Below are 10,182 nucleotides of genomic sequence, written 5' to 3'. Positions count from 1 at the left end.
GGGACCCGACGACCCGGCGCTCGGGGCGAGCGCGTCGGGGCGGGGCGCGGCGGGGGGGGACGGAGGGCGGTCCCCCACCTCACCCAACACGCCACGACGTCGGCGGACGGGCGGACGGGCGGCGGCGGCGGCCCACGGAGCGGGGCCGCGGCAGGCCCGGGAGGCGAAACACACCGGGACGCGGCCCGGGGGTCGGCAGACGCGACGGACGAGGCAGAGCGACGGAAGGGAGAGAGGGCCGACGGGGCGCGGCTGGCTCGCCCGCCGTCGCGGAGACGCGACGACGACGTCACAGAAGCCGTGGGCGGGAGGGGGCGCGGCCGCACGCCGCCGCGGGGGTGCCCGTTCCTAAGGGCCCGGACGCGAGTCGGCCACCGGGGCACGACACGGGGTCTCACCGCCAGAGGCCTCCAGCGCAGGGGCGGTCCCGCGGCACCCAGGACGCCGACTGGCCTTTCCTCGGCCCCCCCACGGGTCCCCCCTCGCGGGGCTCGCGACCTCCCCCCGCCAAACACCCACGAGCCGCGGCCTGCCCGCGACAACACTCTTCCCGCGCGCGCGCACCGGTCCGCCCCACCTCGCGGGCCCCCCACCACACACACACACACCCCTCCGCTGCCGCGCCCGACTTCTCCGCCTCGGGAACCGTGAGCTCTCCACCCGGGGACGCCGCCCGCCGGCCGAGGCGGCCGTGGCGGGGGGGGGCGACACCCTCACGTGGGCGAGGACGGCTCGGTCCCAGACGGTGGAAGGGGGACGCGGTGCGGCCGGGTGGGGTGGGGTGGGCCGGGGGAGGGGGAGGGGGCGGCGGCGGCGTCGACGGCGACGGGGAGGGGGCGGCACGCGCACACGGCGAGGGCCGCGGGGCAGGGGCGCGGGGCGCCCGCCCAGGGAGGGAAAGTGCCGAGGCACGACCGGGCCACCAGGAAAACAAGCGCGGGGTCCCACCGCCACACACACGAGGGCGGTCCCACGACGCCTGAGACGCCGGCCGGCCCCAGCCACCCCGGGGCCTCCCACGACCCGGCCCCGCCGCCAGGCCCCGCGTGCGACGGTCCCCCCGCGTACCGCGGAGGGACCCCGTCCGTCCAACCGAGCTCAAACCCCTCCGTCCTCGCCAGATCCGCCGTCGTCCGAGTCCGACCCCCGGGGCCCGCGCCCCGGGTGAACGCCCCCGAGCGAGGCGGCCCGCACCGTGCCCGCAACACCGCCACCGGCTGCCGACTCGCGGCGAGGGCAGGCGCGACGGGCTCCTCGCGGCTGCGGGACTAGGGAGTCGTCGGGACGCCCGGGCGTCCCCGCCCGCCCCCCTCGGCCTCGCCACCGAGAGGGGGGTGTGTCACCGCACGCGCACGCACACGCACGCGCACGCGCGGCCCCGCGCCGGACGCCCGGCCTTGGCGGGACCCTCCCCCGACTCAGAGGGGGGAGGCGCGGGCCGCGGTAGGCAAAGAGCGGCGCCCGGCCCCACCGCGGGGCCGGCGCAGAGAACCCTCCCGCCGCGAAGGCGAGGGGCTCCGCCCACGTGCTCTGGCAGTCGCCAACACCGTGGCCACTGCACGCGCGGGAGGGGCAGCGGCTGGGGGGTCCGGTACCCCAAGGCTCCCTCTCGGATCGCTAGAGAAGGTTTCCTCACCGAGGGGGCGTCGTCCCCCCAACCCATCGTCTCCCCTTCGGGCCCGCCCACGGAGGCGCTCCACGAGCCGCCAAAGTCCACGACTGGGCGGGGTTTGGGAGAGGGGTCTGCGGTATGGGTAAGCACGAGGCCCAGAGGAGCATTCGCGGCCACAGCCGGGGGCACAACCTCCGCCGCCCCCAGGCCCGTCCATCGGGGGCCCCGAGAGGAGGGAGCACGCCCGAGAGGGGCGGAAAGACCCCCTTCTCTCACAGGCCCCGGCCCAACGCGCTCGCCACCCACGCCCGCGTGCGACCCCCTCCCCCCCGACCGCCACAAACACACACACACGTGGGGGGGGAGGGTGGGCACACGCGGACGCTCGCCTGGCCCGAGTCAGTCCCCCCGTGCCACAGCAACACCGTGGGAGGACGACCGCGACGAGGCGGCCCCTGTTTCCCCCAACCGAGGGAGGGAAAACAGAGGCACGCCTCCCTTACCGTCTCGACCCCCCCAAGAGAGCCACTCACGGGACGCACCACCGCGGCGGCGGGGACCCCGAGGAGCACGCTGGGAGAAGGGAACGACACCACCGCTCGGCCTCGGGCACCTGAGGGACGACCTGGAGCGCTCCAGGGGCACCACAGAGGATCGAACGAGGCACGCTCACGCACCGGCAGGGGCGCGCGGCGCAGCGGCGGGACGGCACCCCCCCACCAACGCGGGGAGGACCGCCCACGGGGGCAACACGCCGAGGAGGCGAAGCGAGAGCGTCTGCTGCGTCCGAGGACCACGGCCCCGCCACCCACGCCGTGAGGCAGGGGGCGGGAGGCCGAAGGTCAGGGCCGGGGACCACCACCCCTGCCCTTCCCCACACCCCTCGACAGGCCGGGAGAGCGTGAGGAGAGAGGCGGGGAGGCCCGCGGACAGAACGAGAAGAGAGGTCCCGTTCGCCAAGAACGTCCGTCCCTCGTCTGGCGCGACCTTAAGGCCCGGCCCAGGAGAGCGCGACATCACCACATCGATCAGTCATGCCAGAGAGCCAGGGACCACCAGGCCCCGAAGGGGAGGGGCACGCACAGCGAGGACCATCACCAGAGGAGCCTGCTTCGGCCTCACCGGCGGCACCCCAAACCCCCTCTTTCTTTTTTTTTTTTTTTTCTCCTCTCAGGCAAAAGTGGCCGACGACCCCGCGAGTGAGGAGAACGCCTGACACGTGGCACGGAGCCTGCGGGGTGGGGTCGTCGTCTCAGCCACCACCGGGTGCCTGCGGCGGGGAGGGGAGTCACACGGGGTAGAAGACCCAACGCCCCGCCGCCCTCGGGTGAGCCAGAGACCGGAGGCGGCACCGCGGGTCGGGTCAGCCGGACGCACACACGAGAGCCGGCGCGCAGGCCCAGGCGGGCGGCTCAAGTGGCGAGGGTCGGCTCGGCCACCAGACGGCGATCCAAAGCCCAGGACCCTGCGCGCGTCCAGACTCCCAAAGTCCTCAGCGACAGACGCCAGAGAAGACCGTGTCAGCACCTATCTGGTGGCAAAAAAGGCCCATTTCGGGCGAAAAAAATCACGGCGCCCGGCAGCGGGGCCCACGCACGCGTCGCAGGGGGGGTCCCCGGGACCTCGGTCCGGCCGCCTGTCCCCAACACTTCCCCATCCACACCAGCCCCGGAGCTCTCGGGGCCATCTGGTCGACCCGAGGAGCTTGGGGGGAGTGGGGGGGGGGGTGGGGGGGAGGGGGGGGGCGGGCCAAGCGGGGCGGGCAAACGTGGGAGAGGGCCGCGAGCCGGGTCGCCCTCCCCGGTTCACCCGCACGGGCAGGTACCGGTCCCTCCGAGTCTCCGGGCCAAGACTTGGTGAAAGGAAAAGAAATATCTCACTCGGCCGTCTCCGACGAGCGGGCCCCACGGGGGACCGCGCCCGGGCCCGGGCCGCCCTATCCGGGCCACCCAGGACGGCTCGGGCGGGCCGGTCCCCACCCCCACCCCGGCCGGGACTCGCGGCGGGTGGAGGAGAGGGGGCGGGGGAGGGAGGGTGAGAAAAAACTCAAAGTCCGCCGACCAGGACCCCCCGTGGGCACGCTGAAGGGCCGGGTGCGCCCTCCCCGGCCACCCGCGCGAGCAAGGCCCGGTCCGTCCACGTCCACGGACCCAGGGGCACTTGGAAACATTTTGCCCCGGGAGGCGCCTCCCAGGCGACCAGAGCCCACGAGGGAGGGACCGCACCCGGGCCCGGGCCCGGGCCGGTCTCTCCGGGTCACCCCTCGCGGCCCAGGCCGGTCCCCACCTCCCGAGTCCGACTCGGCCAAACATCGGTGAGAAAGAATCCGACCACCGGGAGGGGCCCCACGCGCGCCCGCCACCGAGCCCGTCGCGCCCGCCACCGGCCTAACCTAAACGCACGGGCCCGGGCCGGTCCCCCACCTTCCGGAGCGGGGCGCTGTGGGGACCGCGGAAGAGAGGAAGGGAGGGTGGGGGGGGTCGGGGAATGAACGCTCCAAAGGGTGAGCCAGGAGAAAGCCCGACCGACCGCCCATCCGCAGGCGCTCCGGAGGGCGCGGAAGACCCTCTCCCTTCCCACCGCGGCGGCCCGGCCCAGGTCGTGTCGGGTGGCCGGGTCGGTCCCCGCGGCCGGAGGGGAGCGGACGGATGCTGGTCGACCGGGCCAGGCGGTCCCCCAGAGCGGCTCGAGAGCGCGGCGACGGTCACACCCTCATAGACCTGCACGCCCAATCTCAAGCGACAGCAGGAGGCGCCCACGCCTGGGCGCCACCGGGACAGTGGCCACCAGCGTCGCCTGGCTGCCGGAACTCTGCCTCGGGCCCGGCGGCCGACTCACAGCCCTCACGAAGGTCGCCGAAGCTCCAGAGACAAGGGACAATATAAAAGCGGCCGCCAGGTGGCTCCCGACAACCGGCTCCAACGTCCCCGGGCCGGATCCCTGTCGCCGGCCGGCCACCGAGGACGCGGCGGCAGCGCCGGGCCGCCCAAACGCCCGAGCTCAGCCCGGGACGAGGCGGCGGGCGTCTGGCGCGGCGGCCCCGTGTCGTCCATCTCGGAGCTAGCTCCCCGGTCGGCACGACACGACACGGTGCGACCCGGGCAGCAGACGGGGGTGGGGGGGTGGGGGGCGGGGGAAGCCGGGGAGATGTCGCCGGGAGGCTGTCTCGGAGGAGACGCGCTCCCCAACGCGATTCCTGGGCGGGGGGGAAATCCCGCGGAGACGCCGGCGGGGCCCGGGGCGCCCGGCACGGGTTGCCCAGAGGGGCACGAGCAAGATCCCCGGCTGCCCGGACGGGGGGGAGGGAGGGAGGGAGGGAGGGAGGGAGGGAGGGAGGGAGGGAGGGAGGGAGGGAAGGAGGGAGGGACGGATGGAGGGACGGAGGGACGGAGGGACGGATGTAAGGACGGAGGGACGGACGGAGGGAGGGAGGGAGGGAGAGAGAGAGGGACGGAAGTCGGGGACTGGCAAACCGAAACCAGGCAAGCGCTCAGGGAACAACGCAGGAATTCGTCCAAAGACAACACATGGGTGCTGCGAGGGTGGGGAAAATGCACTTGCGGTCACGAGAACATGGATTTCATAACGGACTGACCACGATCCATCACGGGCCGGGCGGGGGTGGGGGGGGTGGGGGCGGGTGAGGCGGGGGTTGGGGGAATGCGGGCGGCTGGTGGGGAGGGGGCGAGGGTGGAGTCAATAGCCATCCACTAAAGAAACTGAGTTCCGGTACGTCGACACAAGGCAACACTCTGAGTGCGAGTGTGTGTGAGCGTGTGTGTGCGTGTGCGTGCGTGCGTGTGTGTGTGGAGTGCGGTGAGTACTGACAGCGAACCGTAGTCCCACCGGGACCACACCAAACCATACCAACCAAGAAGTCAAGCTGTAGAACTTCTCTGGCCTTTAAAACAAAGAGAAAAGCGTGCACGTATCGCATACGTACACACATTACGTACGCTTGTGGCATACGTATACGTGGACGTGGACGTATAAAGGCCTAGGACAAGCCCAAGCACATCCCGTCAGGGGAGCCTATCCAAAACAGACCAAGACCTCACACAATTCAGCCTCCAGAAAACAAGCGACCCAGTGAGAAAAGTGGGCAGGAGGCCAGAACAGAACATTTTCATTAGAGAAAAAAAAGAAGAAGAGAAAAAAAGAAAAAAAGAAAAAAGAAAGAAAGAAAGAACACAACTTTCTTAGTAAAAACCAAACAAACAAAACACAACAACAAAACAAACAGAAATAAAACAGAAAACCTCTTTTAGTGAAAGAATTCAACGGGGCAACGAAAAAAGCGCACACACGCATCTCTCTGGACGAAGATATTCGGACAGGCACAGGATCTGGAGTTGCGACAGCAAGTTCGTACAAGCAGAAAAAGTGCCTCCTTCCTCCCGATCCAACACGTATTTTTCAAGCTGAGAGAGACCACCACCACCGTGGCACGCCGGAGGGAGGACTCAGAGATGTCACCCGGCGGGTGAGAGAACGGCTCTCCGACAAAAGACAGCAGTATGGAAAACAGAAAGGAAGTCCCTCAAAACACTGCACAGAAAACTACCATGCGACCCAGCAACTCCACTAAGTGCCCACGGAGGGGGTAAAGACGACATGTACACGTCTATCTGTACCAACACCTGTAACGATGGAGAGATAGGTACGGACGCACTGTTAGCGCTCTCTGTGCCCGTACGTCTATATCTATGAGAGAAGGACCGGGTGGGGGGTGGGGGGTGGGGGGTGGGGGTGCGGAGAGAGAAGTGAGACAAAGAGTGGACAGTCACGTGAGTGCAGTAGGTAAGGAAGATTAAGACGACAAACAAACTCCCAACAGTGGTCCTGTAAGTCAACCATCAAGATTTCGATATCATGATGTCATCAAGCACCAACCCTTCTGAAGGGACACAGCGACACACAGGGCTCACTTGGCAGGGCAGTTCAGGACCCTAAAATGACCGTGAAAGGTGAAGCTCGAAAAAGCAATCTTGTTCATCCACGGGGGGAAAATACCGTTCTCCCACGACATTCAAAAATCCTATCAGGGGGCTTCCCTGGTGGCGCAGTGGTTGAGAGTCCGCCTGCCGATGCAGGGGACACGGGTTCGTGCCCTGGTCCGGGAAGATCCCACATGCCGCGGAGCGGCTGGGCCCGTGAGCCATGGCCGCTGGGCCTGCGCGTCCGGAGCCTGTGCTCCGCAATGGGAGAGGCCACAACAGTGAGAGGCCCGCGTACCACAAAAAAAAAAAAAAAAAAAAAAAAAAAAAAAAAAAAAAAAATCCTATCAAAACATTTTAAAACTCTCTTACTCGCTCACCATTTAAAAGGTAGAGAAATAAAAAGAGAGCCAAAGTACGATTTATTGAGTGGTGGACCGTCACAGAAAGCATGCCATGAAAGCCTCCGATTCATTTTGGTCCTAGGAACAGCAATCTTCAACATTGCTCTCCTGCCTGCCTTCTTGGCGTGGTATCTTTTCTACATCTGGATAAGCAGTCCTAGGTTTTGTGTGTTTGCTTGTTATTCCCCTAACTGAAGATCAGCCTCCAACACGATAACCCTTTGTGCCCTCTGGGTCCTGAACTCTCTTCTCTGGAAGTGCTTTTCTGAATGGGAACGGTTTCACCAACGTCATCGCCTGGAGACATCTTCAGCCTGTCCTCCCCCCACCCGCACCCCCGCCCGCCCCCCACCCTCTTCCTCCTCCTCCTCCTCCTCCTCCTCCTCCTCCTCCTCCTCCTCCTCCTCCTCCCCTTCCTCCTCCTCCTTTTTTTTCTTTGTTTTCTTCAGCTCTCCTTGCGCTGGTCTCTCACACGGTGGCAGCGTTGTCCTAGGCATGCCCAGGTGTCTCCTAACCCCATCCAAGTGATGACTCCCAGCGTCATCATTTTGGGTTTCTTAGCCGCACTTTCGTCGTTCCCGGGCAATTCTTTCTTTTTATTTTCCATGGACGGGGAGACCAGACCGGGGCGGGGGGCAACACAACGACACACTGCGTGTGACCTGGGAAACAGACACATACACGCCAGGCAATCACCGACAGGCTCTGAAAGAGGATCGGTCCCCGGACACGGGGCACGCACGTTTGTTATCGGTGGAGTCACCGCAGACCGAACGGGAAGCAGCAGACTTTGAACTTGACGCAGCTACCGTTCATCCATCGCGGAAACTGACATTTGAAACACGTAGTTAGGCTCTTGGTGCGATTTCACCTAGTCATTGACATGTGTGCACAGTGGAACCATGGAAAGTGAGACAACCCCCCCACCCCACTTCTACCAAAGGTCGCCAAATGAAGACTCTCGTTTGTTTACAAACCAAATTTCCTATCCTTAAATTTGGTGGGAGCTTTCCCTAAGGATTGCACGGGAAGGTGACTTCCTCAAGCGTTGGAGTAGTTTTCCTTAGAACTAGAGAATTAGAATTCTGCTGAATGATGAACACACACCTCGCTTAAGTTTCTGCTAGGAAATCCACGCACCATGTGGATCGAACGAAAAGCAAAATGATTTTTTAACAAGGTCTTCTCTCCACTTCAGACGAATTTTACAGGGCGGGGAGGGGGGAGGCTAGGCTTCTCTGTTTTTCATTTAAGGTCCTCTGAAACGTCAGTAAGTGTTCGTGATCCTACTCACGTGTACTCTTGTCCTCCATCCAATCGTCAGTCATCTGGCAGAAGGAGAGCCTGCCTCATCCACGGCAAACAACATTCCGACACTCAATGAGAAAATACATTTCTGGTGCTTTCGCCAAAAAATGCAAAGCCCCTTATTTAAGCTAATGGAATTTAAAAGAAATCCCTAGTACCTAGGAACAGAACAAAGTGAAAGAAACACAACGCACAGACTTGGGGGATAGAAAGAAAGAAAGAAAAAGAAAGAAAGAAAGAAAGAAAGAAAGAAAGAAAGAAAGAAAGAAAGAAAGAAAGAAAGAAAGAAAGAAAGAAAGAAAGAAAGAAAGAAAGAAAGAGGAGAGAGAGAGAGAGAGAGAGAGAGAGAGGAAGGAGAGGAGAGGAGAGGAGACAAGAGGAGAGGAGAGGAGAGGGAGGGAGGGAGGGACGAAGGAAGGAAGGAAGGAAGGAAGGAAGGAAGGAAGGAAGGAAGGAAGGAAGGAAGAAAGGAAGGAAGGAAGAAAGAAAAGATCTCTCAACCTAAAAGTTTTTGTGACAAACGGACAATCTATGATTTGGTAGGTTAAAAAATATTTTTGGAACGTAAAGTTCTTTGAGACACGAATGGAGAAGAAAACAAGAAAAGGACAATCAGAATTCGGAACCCTCAGAAACCTGAATCGGTCATGAACAGGAACTAGGAAGCCAGGGTGAACGGCGTCTGTGACACCAGTGATTCTGGACTGGCAAAGGGATGATTCCATTTCACCAGCATACATTTTCACACAGTGTCACTTTTTAAAAATGTTTTCTTTTCCCCAGAGTGATGCCAGAGGTGTGGACTCATACATCGAAACATCTTTAGTCTTTCTGTAATAAGGAGACAGAAGTAGGTCCACTGAGACTTGTCGAGCCATGAACGAACGTTTCCATAGGTTATCTTTGGAAAGGATCCAGACATTCCACGAATTCCCCATCATTCCACTTATGCCAACTCTGAAGTTTCTAAAGTGACCCAAAAGGTCTGGGCGAGACTGTTTTTAAGTAGACATACCACAAAACATAACGCTTCTTAAGGAGTTCCTGCACCTAGAGCTATCGACATCACTTGTTCGAGATCCCATGACGACGAGATGGCCCGTGAACACTTCCTGAGACTTCAGACGATGATGTCAGCCATCATCCCCAAGTTCTTTTTCTTGCCGACGAATCTGGTTCACTCCCGTGAACTTACTGGATTTGGGGTCGACGTAGATAGAAGGAAAGGATGACCTCGAACGCTGATCACGCTAAAGACATGCCTAGTTTCATAAAACCCATACCTTGACCTTGGCTATTCTCGGCTGAAGGGTTCAGCCTAGATCACCACCTGAACTTGCCTAAAACCTTTGGGTCCCTTCCCTTTCTAGTGGACTGAATTCCGGAGTGCTCCCTTCTAAGCCATTCAAGAGAGCTCTCTCACAAGTTCATTGTGGCACTCGGATCCCTACGCAGAAACAGGCCAGCTCTAGAAGGGAGCTACAGACATACAGTACCTGTTACCAGGCCCTTTCCAGATTCTGGCACAGCAGTACCAGAAAAATGAAGGTCGTTTCCACAAGGCTTCTAAGGCTAGCACGGCAAAACTTCTTTTTTTTTTTTTTTTTTTTTTTTTTTTTTTTTTTTAATTAAAAGAGATAGCTTGTACACAAGGGAGAAGGCGGTGGGTGGGGTGGGGGTGAGAGGCAGCCCCACCCCCCCCACCCCCCGAGTTGCTTGGATCACGAAAGGGAGAGTTTGTCTCGGGATCACTGATCATTTCCAGAAATCCTCCAAATTCTTGGATCATCAGCAGCTGGTTCCACGGTGGCTACCTGTGGGGAATACCAAGTGCTTCCACGAGGGGAAAGAAGCGCATGAGAATGTTCGGCAAGAAAGCACAGGAACAGATAAGGGTTCAATGTACAGCTGAGCTTCTCGT

This window comes from Kogia breviceps, unplaced genomic scaffold, assembly GCF_026419965.1.
Source record: "Kogia breviceps isolate mKogBre1 unplaced genomic scaffold, mKogBre1 haplotype 1 scaffold_295, whole genome shotgun sequence".
NCBI lineage: Eukaryota > Metazoa > Chordata > Mammalia > Artiodactyla > Physeteridae > Kogia > Kogia breviceps.
This window is presented reverse-complemented; position numbering follows the sequence as displayed.